The following is a 14,075-nucleotide window of genomic DNA, read 5'->3' as shown; positions in this document are numbered from 1 at the left end:
GAAAGAAAAAAAAATCTGTTATTGGTGCAGGAAATTTATTCACCACTAAAAAAGCATTTTCCAATTTAGAAACAAAAAATAGGTACAGTGTATTGTCAACTAACTCTTACTGCCTGGAGAAAGATTGATTTTGTTTGCAAACCATATGTCTGATATCTAAATCATGTTCAGAGTCTTTCATTCATGATTGCAGATTGATACAGTCCTCCTTGAAAATTGTATTTATCTTTTCCAGCACTCATCAAACACTAAATACCTAACTAGGTTGCAAGAAGAATCTTTAATTCCATCATTTTACTCTGGTAATTGCTTTTCCTTCCTTATGTTTAACCAGAGTAAATGAACTATAATTTTAAATTTCTCTTGACATTTGCTATCAGATGCTGTATAAAACATGAACAAAGCGAGAAATGATGAAAAGACAACAGAAATAAAAGTCTTGTCTGCAACAATAAAAAAAAGCCTATATGGGTCAAAATGATTATTACAAAGTCATCTAGAAGCCTTAAATAGCATTAATCACAAACCAGGGTTCCAAACTCCTGAGGGCCATGTATAAATTGAAAGGCAGGTGCCCAGTAGAAAGGGGGAACCACCTCTGAACTGCTAGAGAATTGTCACCAGGTGGGGGTGCCAGCCTTGTGTGCCTACCTCCTAATTTTTTCAAGAAAGCCCAAAATTTAGATAGCTTTTGTAAAATCTCCTTACTTTAAAATGTTGACTACCTTGTTGATTTGTTGACATAACAATGTCCAGACCAAGCAAAATATGTGCCTGAAGGATTCAATTAGTCCTGCATCTCGCAGTTTACAATCTCTTCCTCGGGTTTTGCTGCCAGGCAATATTCTTCACTGCAGAATAACCTGGTAATTTAAACTTTTTAACATTAAGAATGAGTTCTTTTAATTAAATGTAATGGGGTGACACTGGCTACTAAGATTATATAGGTTTCGAGTGTGCATTTCTATGCCACATCATGAGTATATTGCATTGTGCGCTGCCACTCAAAGTCAAATCACCCTCCATCACCATATATTTGAGCCCCTTTACCCTTTACAACCCCCCACTCCCCTTTTCTCTAGTAACCACCATACTCTTGTCTGTGTCTATAGTTTCAGTTTTATACCCCACATTTAGCACATTTCTCATAGCATTTTTTAAAAAATATATCTCCTCAGGCAATAGAAACAAAAAACAACAACAACAAACAAATGGGACTACATCAAATATAGTATTTTTCAGCATTACCACATCTTTTCCAGTAGATAAAAAACACTGAAATAAAAGTATATGAAGTAAAAGTGTATATATCTTTAATATAAAATATATTGTCTATATTATACACATTGTATATTATATATATATGCTTAGGATAAACTGCCATGTAAAGAATAGCTATAAATTTCTAGGGGAATCAACTGTTATTTAATTTTACGATGCAACCAAAGGTTTCCTTTTAATTTGGAGTATAACATGCTCCTGAAATGTGATGTTGTAGCAGCATTTCCAAATGGCTTATATTTGTCATAGACCAGTGAGGAGATCCAGATAATAGCATTTTGTGTTGATGGCTCTGTATTCTTCCCAGAGAATTTACACACAAGAAAACAGTCGTATAGGGTTCAACTACAAAAGCACAGGTGAAAAGGAAAACATCTGGTCTTTCCAGAGCCTCAGAGGAAGTGACCTGATATGATGGAAGTCATTATAATCACAAGGTCCTAATGCACTTCAGAAAAAATGACATGCTAACCTATGAACCGCTATAGCTAATTAAAATAGTCTCCAAGGAAAATCATTAAACTTGTAGTAGATAAACATTCATTATTAACATTTGATGTTCTGTATCTTCTCTGGTGAAATCTTTTATCCTTTAATCAAATTTCTCCTTATGAAAATATGAATGTTTTAATATGTTTCAAACACTTGTCTCTGGACATTATAATTAAATTTTGGTGAAATAAAGTTATTCACCTGTTAGCTATCTGTAGATTTTAAATATCATCATTCATATTATATTTGAACACGTTAGAACTGGTAAATACCTAAGAATTCATTTAGTATATCTTGAAAAAACTGTAGCCCAAAGACCTACTAATTCATTTCAGAATCACTCTTCATATTATTTTATGACCAGGAAGTACCTGTTTAATTCCAAATTCATCATCCTAACCATGAGATTCTTCCTTGGGCCTGGGTCAATTTCTAGATTTCTTCCCACCAAAGGGAATGTGGAACAATTGGAGGCTTCAGAGGACAGTGGCAATTATAATTCATATTGAGAGTGACAGATAAAGCATTAAAGGTTTATGAAGACTTTAGCTGAAAAATTAAGGTGAATATTGACTTTTTTTCTATGTAATAATTTACAAGTTGTATTTTGTTATTATGAAAGTTTCTTTGCTTGCTCATGATTGTGCTAAATGGAGACCAAGGGCCAACCACCCACTAAAGATAGAACAACAAATGTTAAACTTAGAACAACTTTAGGTAATTCTCATGTTGAGTGTAAGAAACAAATATCTAATGAGTCACTAAAATTGAAACGAATCTGAAATCCTAATTTAAAGGATTTTCTAAAACAAGATTGTTCCTTAGTCTCAGAAATCATATAGGCCTGGCAACTATAGTCATTTTTTGGATCCTCACTCCCTGTCACTTTCCTGCATACTCTAGAATGTAGCTGTGATGGTTAATTTTGTTTGACAAATCAACTGGGTTAAGGAATGTCCAGGTAGCTGCTAAAATTTGGGTTTGAGTGTGTCTGTGGGTGTATTTCTAGAAGAGCTTAGTGTTTGAATCAGTCAACTGAAGACCACCCCACCAATATGAGTTGGCATCATCCAATCCACTGAGGGCTTGAACAGAAAAAAAGGTAGAGAAAGGGCAAGTTTGCCCTCTCTGCACAAAGCTGGGACATCTATCTTTTCTCGCCTTCAGAAATCTGCATTCCTGGTCCCTGGGCCTTTGGAGTCAGATTTACAGCATTGGATCCCTTGGTTCTCAGACCTTCAAGTTTGGACTGGAATTACACCACGAGCTTTCCTGGGCCTCCAGCTTGCCCATGGCAGACTGTGGGACTTTTCAGCTTCTGTAATTGTATAAGCTGAACCTTTCTAATGAACCTCTTTATCTGTTCCTATAACTATATATCCCCTTGGTTCTGTTTCTCTAGAGAACTCTGAATAATACATAGCTATGTAAATTTTCCAGCAATGCTTAATTTTTTATGCCTTTGAATGTTTGCACAGGCTTTTGCTTAGTCGTTCACTTTCCCCATGAACACTTCTGCTTTCAAGACATGGGTCAAATTTGACCAGCATTCTGAGACCCTCTCTGCCTTCAGAAACTGTCTTTTCCTTTTGTGCATATTGTCCTTACCTAATTATAACTCTATTAGAATGTATGTAACATATATTATGACCCTATAGTTATATACTATATTATAAACTATTAAAACATATAATAAATATTATAATAAATGTAAAACATGCATTTGTCATTGGTGTGGCAGACAGCTTATTAGATGCACCTTTCATTTGGCCAAGAAGTCACTAAGGTTGATCATGATATTTTAATGCTTAGGACTCTTCATTTGCAAGCAACAACCTGGTAAATTAACAGATTCAACTGACACTGGTAACTTAAGCAAAGAGGAAGAATTTAATATAAGGATATGTAAAATAGCTCACAGGTCCACAGGAAAAACTGGACATTTTCTTCTGAAAGAATAGAAACCAGAATGTCCCCAGGTTTCTCAGCAGCTGAAACCGTCGGTCTTTTCCAGACACCATTGTAGATGGAATTTAGCCTCAGTTTTCATTCTTCCTCAAAACTCAAAATTCCCAGAAAAAAAGAATCAGATTAGCCTCGGTTCAATCATGTGCCTCTTGGCTAGTAGAGGGCAGGGAACTTTGATTGACGTTAAGGATGCACACAATGTGGAAGAAGTAGTTGCCCAAAGTAAACGAGGGTGCTTTTACCAGGAGAGGGAATCATTGTGGAGCAGAAAGAAGTAACAGATGTCCACTACAGATGTCTAGTGGTAGAGCATATACTTTTTTTCTAACTTTATATAAACATCTCTGTAAAAAGTTACCATATAATAATAAATAAACACCTTAACTTTCTCCTATTTTTTCATTTCAGTTGATGAAAATAATCTTAAACCTAAAATTATAATACGACATTCTGAAAATGCAAGCCTTAGGCTAGGAGAGAAACTTTCCAGAATATGAAAAATAATAAGAATGCAACTTTATGAATTGAGTAAATAAAAAAGAAGTTTTAAAAATCTCTTAAGACACCATTTCTGATGCTTCTCTTGATTTGTACTCCATAAGAAAAAGAAATATATATTTACCAAAAAGTTAATCATGAGAAAAGCTCAATAGCAGAGCAGGTTTTAGAGTCCATATTTCTTCATGAACTCTCAATATATACACATTTTATGCTGTCAAAAACAATAGAGGCAGCTATGCTTAAGTTTATGGCTCTGGGGAAGCCTGATAAGATTGAACGTGTAACAAAACTCGTGACAGAAGCAGGATGAAGCCCACCCATTTGTCTTGCTGGCCCACAGTGAGTAATTTAAATGTTTGTTCATAGGATCTAAACTGGGAGCAGGAACGAATCATTTTGATTGGTTTATCTGCTTACACGAAAAGCTGAGCCACCCGGACTAAAACCGAGCAGATCAAAATGTCAGTAATCTCTCTGCCATTTTTTAATTTTGATTCAAGAATGAAGGTCATTTCTCTAATAGTCCTGTGGTTCCTTACTTTCCTACCGACCAGCTAACATTTATTGAATAAATGTCGTTGAAGCATTATGGTATCCTAGGTGCTGGGTTAATAAGTAGTCAGATAAGCAGAGGAAAGCAACAATGGAAATTTCATACGTGCTTACGGTAACCTAGAGATGCAGCTTCAGGACCAGCCTACCTCCCCAAGCTAATTTAATTTCTTCATTCAGGTCTGAGTGGGTCTCTTGAATACCTCCGTGCATTGACCTTTTCTTTTGTCTTTTCTTTCTTTCTTACTATTTTTGTGAGCTTTATCTGGTATAATTTATATGCAATAAAAAAACATCAACTTTAAGTGATCAGTTTTAATTGACGAAGTTTTGACAAATATTTACATTTGCATGACTACCACCACAATCAGGGTCCATCTAGAGCATTCCCATCACCCCAGAAAGCTTTCCTGTGCCCCTTAGCAAACCCTGGCAGACACTGAACTGCCTTACGTGGGCTATGTTTGTTTTTTTAACGTAATATAAGACTTTTGAGTCATCCATGTTGTCGCATATACCAGTAGTTTATTCCTTTTTATGGTGGGTGGTGTTCTTATTGGGAATATACCACAGATTGTTTGCCCATGTAGCACTTGAAAGACATTTGTGTTGTTTCCAGTTTAGGTCTATGGTAAATAAAGTTGTTATGAGCATTCAAACACAGCATTTATACAAAACCAAATGTCATTTCTTTGGATTTACCACCTAGGAGTGGGATTGTGAGGTCATGTGGTAAAAATGGCTTTAACTTTATAAGAAACTAAATATTTTTCCAAAGTGGCTGTGCCATTTTGTATTCCCACCAGTATATGAGAATTCCAACTGTTCTCTGTTCTTCCACTTACAGGTGTAGCTCTATGATCTACTTCAGGTTAAATTGTGAATATTGTTTGTGGTAATGATTAAGATTCTCTCGGTCTTGCTCTTTCTCTGGTACATGGATATCCAGTAGTTTCATCACCATTTGTTCATAAGATCATAATTTCTCCATTAAATTGTCTTGGCACCCACCTTGAAAAATCAATTTATGGACTTCTGTTCTGTTCCACTGATCTATATTTCTATCTTTATATCAATCTACCTGTCTGGAATGCTGTGGCCTGATATTAGATCTTGAAATCAGTTAATGTAGTCTTGCACTTTGTTCTACTTTTTCAAAGGTATTTTGTACAATCTAGGCCCTTTCCACATACAGGGTGTCCCAAAAAAATGTATACACACTTTGAATAATTATTAATTCCAATGAGTTAAACCTGAAAAGAAATAAACTTCAATTGAGCTATCAGCTATTAAGTATGTATATATTTGGGGGGGGGGACACTCTATGTATGAAATTTTAGAATCAGCTTTTTAGATCAACAAAAAGTCTGCTGTGATTTGACTGGAATCAAGCTAAATTTGTTGATAAATTTCAGGAAAACTGATATCTTAATATTGCATCTTCTAATTCATAATCATGGTATATCTCTTTATTTTGGGGGGTCTTCTTTCATTTCTCTTAGAAATATTGTATAATTTTCACTGTAAATGACTCATATATATTTTGTTAAATTTATTCCCAAGTATTTCATATTTTTGAATGATATTGTTCACTTACTTTTGATTTTCAATTCTTTGTTGGTAATATATAAACATAAAATTGGTTTTGGTTCACTAACTGTTTCATTACACCTTGTTAAATTCAGACTTGCGTAGATTCTTTGGAATTTCTATATATATGCTCTTGCTGTTTGTAAATAAAGACCATTTTCTCTTTTTTTCTTTCCAATCTATAAACATTTTATTTCTTTTCATATCCTTATAACACTGGCTAGGAATTCTAATAAATTAAATAAAAGTGCTGAGAGTTTGTTCCCTACTTTAGGGGGAAATAATTCAGTATTTCAACATTAAGCATAAAGATAGCTATAGATTTTTTCCCATAGGTGCTTTTAACCAAATTGAGAGTGTTCCCTCCTCTTCCTAAAGGCTTGAAAATCATCATGAATACCCGGCCCGGGATGGCTCAGCTGTTGAGCGCTGACCTAGGATCCAGGAGATAAAGGTTTGATTCCCGGTCAGGGCACATGCCCGAGTGAGATAAAGGTTTGATTCCCGGTCAGGGCACATGCCCGAGTTGCGGGCTCGATCCCCAGTCGGGGGGTGCAGGAGGCAGCCGATCAATGACCCTCTCATCATTGATGTTTCAACTCTCTCTCCCCCCCTTCCTCTCTCTGAAATCAATAAAGGTATATATATAAAAAAGAAAATCATCATAAATAAATTTTAATTCTTGTTAAATCTATGGAGATCATCACATGGGTTTCTTTTTCATCTGTTAATATGGTGAATTGCATTGATTCATTTTTTTAACTTTAAGCCAATTTTGCATTCCTAGGATAAACCCACTTGGTCATTGTTACTTATCTTTTTTTATATTTCTGGACTTAGTTTGTTTATATTTTATCAATGCCTTTTATCTACATTTATGCAAAATTCTGATCTCTGATTTCCTTTTCCTATAAATGTCTTTGTCTAGTTTGCTATAAAGGTAAAGCTAGCCACATAAAATGAGTTGAAAACTTCTTTTCTGTTTTTCAGAGGAGTTTTTGCACAATTTCTTCTTTAAATGTTAGAATCTGCCAATACAGGCATGTGGGCCTAGAGTTTTGGGGGAAGATTTTAAATAAAAACAAATCCAATTTCTTTAATAGGTCTAGGATTGTTCAGGTAATTAACTTCTTCTTGAGTGAGATTTTGGTGACTTGTATCTTTCAAAGATTTGTTCATTTAACATAAGTTGTTCAATTTATTGACATAAAGTCATTCATGATATATTTTTATTATGCTACTTCTGAAGGCTTCATACTGATGTCCTTTTTCTCATTCCTATATTGACAATTTCTCTCTCTTCTTTTTCCCTGGTCAATTCGCTAGAGGTTTATCAAGTCTCTTGATCTTTTCAAAGAAATAGATTTTGTTTTCATTGCTATTCTTTGTTATTTTTCTGTTTCCTATTTCATTGATTTTATCTCCAATATTACATTATTATTATTATATTATATTTCTGCTTTAACTCACTGATCTTTAGAAGTGTTGTGTCTTTTTAATATCTCTTTATTGATTTCAGAGAGAGGAAAGGAGAGGGAGAGAGAGAGATAGAAACATCAATGATGAGAGAGTCACTGATCGAGCCCACAACCCAGGCATGTGCCCTGACCGGGATCGAACCCTGATCGCTTGGATCCTAGGTCGACGCTCAACAGCTGAGCCACACCGAGCCGGGCTAGAAGTTATTTTTTTAAGCAGATCATAATACACTTCAAATTTATTCATTAATCTATTTTTTTTAAGTTTCTTTATCTTTATCTTTGAAAATATTACAGATGTCCCATTTTTACCCCCATTGGTCCTCTCCATCCTGCATCCACCCCACCCCCAGGTCCTCCCCAGACCAATGTCTGTGTCCATGGGTTATGCATATATGCATATAAGTTCTTTGATTAATCTCTCCCCATCTACTCCCCCTCCCTGCCTTCCCCCTGAGATCTCTCAGTCTGTTCCATGCTTCTATGTCTCTGGATCTATTTTGTTCATCAGTTTATTTCGTTTATTACATTCCACATATAAGTGAGATCCTGTGGTACTTGTCTTTCTCAGACTGGCTTATCTCATTTAGCATAATACTTTCTAGTTCCCTCCATGCTGTGCCAAAGGATAAAAAAAATCCTTCTTTTTTTACAGCTGCATAGTATTCCATGGTGTAAATATGTCACAGTTTTTTATCCACTCATCTACTGATGGGCACTTGAGCTGTTTTCAGATCTTAGCTATTGTAAACTGTACTGCTATGAACATAGGGGTGCATAAGTTCTTTGTGATTGGTGTTTTGGGTTTCTTAAGATATATTCCTAGAAGTGGGATCACTGGGTCAAATGGCAGGTCAATTTTTAATCTTTTGAGGAAACTCCATACTGCTTTCTATGGTGGCTGCACCAATCTGCATTCCCACCAGCAGTGTACTAGGGATCCCCTTTCTCCACACCCTCGCCAGCACTTGTATTTCATTGATTTGTTGATGGTGCTATTCTGACAGGTGTGAAGTGATACCTCATTGTGGTTTTAATTTGCATCTCTCTGATGATTAGCAACATTGAGCATTTTTTCATATGTCTCTTAGCCATCTGCATATCCTCTTTGGAGAAGTGTCTGTTTAGGTCCTTTGCCCATTTTTTTAATTGGATTGTCTTCCTATAAACAATTTAACTACATCCCACACATTTTGATATGCTGTGACTTATTGTCATTAAGTTCAAAATATGTCCTAATTTTCCTAGTGATTTTCACTAGAGTGATAGCTATAGAAATGGTAAGAAGTGATAAGATTTAAGATATATATAAATAAATATATACATATTTATTTATATATATCTTAAAATATATCTTTAAATATATTTATTTATTTAAATATCTCTCTCTCTCTATATATATATATATATAGAGAGAGAGAGAGAGAGGGAGGGAGGGAGGTGAATTGACAAGGAATGAGAAAAAGAGAGACGAGCCTGACCTTCACAGTTTTGTTTGGGGTGACAAGATGAGATTGAATTTCAGGTAATTTTGGCAGCACCTATCGAGATTACTTTCAGTTTGAAGTTTGCACATGTTGGAGAATATGCATGGTCTTAGATCCTCAAAAAATATGTAAAATTTCACCTTGGTACACTGAACAATGTATGTAAACTACCATAGCTAGGAATGAGAATATTTTGATAGCTTGATGGCTCTAACAAATGGTAATACATAGACTTATCCCTTGTGACATATGCTGTCACTGAACTGCTTGAACTAGCTCAAATCCTTTCTCAGCAATATTTCGTCTGGTTGGATCTGAATGCTGAACACGGAACTCACTGTGTGCATAGCTTACATTTGCCGCATCTTGTCCATTGTGTCCTCAATGCAGAAGCCCCACTGTGTTCTTTACCATTCCCTGGTTACCTAGGTGCTTTCCTCATTTTCTTAACATTTTCCTTGTCTCCAAAGCTCTTGCCTGTCCACTCCATGGGAAAAATACTGTTTTTTTCTTCAAGAGTTTGCTCCGGAGTCATTTGATCTGGGAAGCATTTCCAAATCCACATTTTTCTGCTCACCTTCTTGTCTCAGGTAGATGAGATGTCGCTCCCTAGCCCCCACCTCTCCATAGAGGGAGTGACATTTGCTTGGTACTATCTGTCACTTCCCCAGCACCCCCATCTCCGTAACTGTGAGTCCTAGCATTGATAATGTCATTTACCATGTGTTATAAAGTTCATTACTAAAATAATAGTCAGCATTGAGTCTTTTACCATGTACCAGGCACTATGAATGCATTTCCCAATTCATCCCCACAACAAGCCTGCAGGTAGATCATAATTTTCCTCACATGAGAAAACAGGGAGAGGTTGAGCAGTTTCACGAGGGTTACAGCTGGTGTAGAAGGGCTGAGATTAGATCCAGGCCATCTGACTTTCCATCAGGGCCCTGAAACAGTAAACAGAGTGGCTCTCCGAATGATTGCTGAGTTGCTCTAGATAGTGCTCTGGCGTGTGTCAAGGCACTAGCAGCGTCTCCCAATGTTAAGAGAAGTAAAACACTCTTTCACAACAAAGGAAGATGTTTTCTATTCCATAACCTCATAAATATACCCAAGTACAGCAAAAATAGCTTTTTTCTGGAGATTTGCATAAAACATATCAAAACTGACTATGGGTCTGTCCATTTAAATTCTTATACATTGGCAGCATCTATCATAGCCCTTTCTAGAGAATGCTCACCAATTAATATTATGAGAGATGCATAGAATTACTTGAAATAAGTCTTAAGAAATGTATACATTAAATTGTGAGAAAGGTTGCCAAGTTGTTCTGCTTAGTAACTTGAGTGAGAGAATGCCAGCACGGGGAGTAAAGGCAGGTTTAGGCACGAAAGCAGGTTGGGTTGGGCCGCTTCCCGGCTCGCTAGGAACGGGCCAGCCAGTAGAGAGCAGAGGTGGCCCCCAGAGCAGGGGGCACTGCCACAGAGTCTGTTATCTGGCTAAAGAGAGAGCTGCAGTTACACCTCATCTGAAAAGCAGGCGTCCAGGGCTGATCCTGAATTTATTCAAAAAGAGTAAATTCAGTACCTCAGGATGGTCTACAAAGATCAGATCAAGCTTTAACTTCATTTCCAAGGCCAAGATGAACAACGGCCCTGGAGGAACAATGAACAGCAGAGAAATTTATTGAAGTCAGTGAGTGGCAGCAGGTCTTTGTTTCATTGAAGTCACAGGAAATAATATTTGTGCAAAAAACTAAAATGGAAGAAAGATCCAAGTCAAAAATTTAGTCTGTAGTATAAAAGTATATAGGTGCAGAAGAAAAAACGACTAGTTGAAGAATGTATCCTCAAATAAAATTTGTCTCACTTCAACCTAAAACTGCTTCCTTAGGGCAGCCTTCCGCCATCCCTTGACTAGGTCCAATGTGCTGCTGTGTGTTCCATCTGTACTTTCCCTTGGTAGCATTTATCATAACTGTAGTTCTATCGATGTGTTGTTTGTATGATTGCTAGTGACTGCCCGGTGCTCCTGCTAGACTACAGGTTTTTCAGGAGCAGACATCATGTCTCTCTTACTTACCATAGTATCTCCAATTTTCACACATGTATGAGGGACTTAAAAATTATTTGATGAATAAGTAAATGACTATTCCCATGCAAACTCTAGATGATGTGTGGGGGGTTGATTAACTTTTAACACTAATATAAAAACAAGTGAGAAAACAAAACGTCTAAATCTGGAACCTGGGTTCACCCAGAGCCTCCAGCATGAGTCCACTTCCACTTTCTAGTAACACTTTTTATTTGGATCTGTGACAGAGAAGGGGGGAAAGTTCTAGGAAGAGTTTTCCGGCCTTGCTCAGAAATGCTGTCATGTAGGAGCCCTAAAGAATATTTACAACACAATTTGGATTATTTAAACAAAGCGTTCTCTTAATAGTATTTTTTAAATTCTTGAATCCACAATTGTTGTGTCTTTATTAAAAAGTGAATAAGAGCCCGTCCAGCATGGCTCAGAGGTTGAGCATCAATCCAGGATCCAGGAGATCGGGGTTTGATTGCTGGTCAGGGCGCATGCCAAGGTTTCAGGCTCAATCCCCAGTAGGGGGCATGCAGGAGGCAGCTGATCAATGACTCTCTCATCATTGATGTTTCTCTCTCTCTCTCTCTTCCTCACTCTGAAATCAATAAAAACATTTTTTTTAAAAAGTGAACAAGAAAGTTCAAGGTATACCTAGATAGGTGTGCAAATGAATTATATGGTATATGTTGTTTGATAGGTTAGACATGCTAAACATGAATGCTACAGCTAATAACACTCTGGACATGCTATGAATTTATGATGTCCCATTCATTGCAATTACTGATTTCCATAAATATTGCAATTTCCCTATCAGTATAACAGATTTTAGTTTGAAAGGATCATAAACTGAAAGGCTCACTGCAGTTTAAAGTTGGCAGCTGGCAAGGAGGTGAATTCCAAGCCAGAAGAGAGAGAGGGCAAGAGGTTCCTGCTGTTTCCTTAAGGAGAGTGTCCCTGGGTGGTACATTTGCTGTTAAAACATCAAAACACAACTCATTGGGTAATCTTCCACACACGCATAATCCAGACTCTTTGGATTTTAACTTTACTTGGCAAAATGAAAAGACATACACATTTCCCACTCTTAAGAAAAAATGTCAAACTCTTTTAATAAATATTGACTTCTGTGGTAGGCAAAATAGTGCCCTTCCCCCAAACACTTCCACATTCTAAACTCTCAAACATGTGATTACGTTACTTAACATGGCAAAAGGGACTTTTCCTGTGTGATTAAGTTAAGGATCTTGAAATTGGAAGATTATCCTGAATTATCTGGGTGAATTCAATGTACTAAAATGGTCTCCTTACAAGAGTGTGGCAGGAGGGTCAGAGTGAGAGAAGTAGATGTGACAATGGAAGAGAGGTCAGAGAATGCTGTGGTGGATATGAGCCACCAGCCAAGGAATGCAGCCAGCTTCTAGAAGCTGGAAAAGCAAAGAAAGAATTTTTCCTTAGAGACTCCAAAAGAAACACAGACCTGCCAACACCTTGATTTTAGACTTGTAAGACCCATTTTCAGACGTCTGACCTACAGAATAGGAAGACAATTTGTGTTGTTTTAACCAGTAAGTATGTGGTAATTTGTTACAGCAACTATAGAAACTTAACACAATTTATATTTATGTTATTGACCTCTACTATCTCTTGCAATAATTCCTTTCTGTAGGCTCATTTTCTCTACCATGAATTTTATTCTTAACCTTACCTTAGGTGATTCAGTTCATCCAAGTGATCAATTGATCTGGGAAGGCAAGAGATAGTGGTCAATAGTCAAACCACAAGTAGAGTATTTATTGAGCATTTGTTGTATTTATGTATTACACTACATAGTTAATGCTATGCTGTACTACATTTACTATATTATTCCTGATAGGAGTTATCAGGGCAGAAAAAAATGTCAAATTCTCTCCTTCGCTGAAGCTTATAATCTTTCGGGGAGAGCTTCTAACCTCACACATGAAGCAATTGTTTTAAGGAATAACTCTAGGGCCTCATTTTCTTGTGAAATATGACTAATTCAGTACCAAATAAAAGGACTTCTAGAATATTCATCTTAAAAAAGTAAGTGACTACTGTCCTGGTTCATAAAACATTTCTGTCTCATAAGTTTCCTGGTTAGGCTTGCATTTATCTTTACATATTTTCTTTCAACATTAAAAAAAAATTCTTTACCGCCTCCCCTTTCATGCTTTTGTTGTTACAAATTATCAGTGTTTATGCTGTAAGTTTTTTGGTGATCTTACTCATAGTTTTGTGACTTTTTGTTCTTGTTCCAGGTAGAACAACCCCCTTGAGTGTTTCTTGCACAGGAGATTTTCTGATGATAAATTCTCTCAGCTTCTGTATGTCTGAGAAAGTCTATATTTCTCCTTCATATGTAAAAGATAACTTTGCTGGATATATTATTCTTTGTTGGTAATTTCTCTTTTTCAGCAATTAGAATATTTTATTCCATTCTCTTCTAGCTTGTCGTTTTTGCTGAGAAGTCCAATGGTAACCTAATGGGCTTTCTTTTATAGGTTACTTTCTTATTTTCTTTGGCTACCTTGAGAATTCTTTCTTTGTCTTTAATTTTTGACAGTTTTAATAAAATGTGCCTTGCAGAAGGCCTTTTTTGATTGAGGTAATTAGGTGTTCTGTT

The sequence above is a fragment of the Miniopterus schreibersii genome (assembly GCF_964146895.1).
Source record: "Miniopterus schreibersii genome assembly, chromosome: 1".
NCBI lineage: Eukaryota > Metazoa > Chordata > Mammalia > Chiroptera > Miniopteridae > Miniopterus > Miniopterus schreibersii.
The sequence above is the reverse complement of the archived record's forward strand: the minus strand, read 5'-3'. Positions refer to the sequence as shown.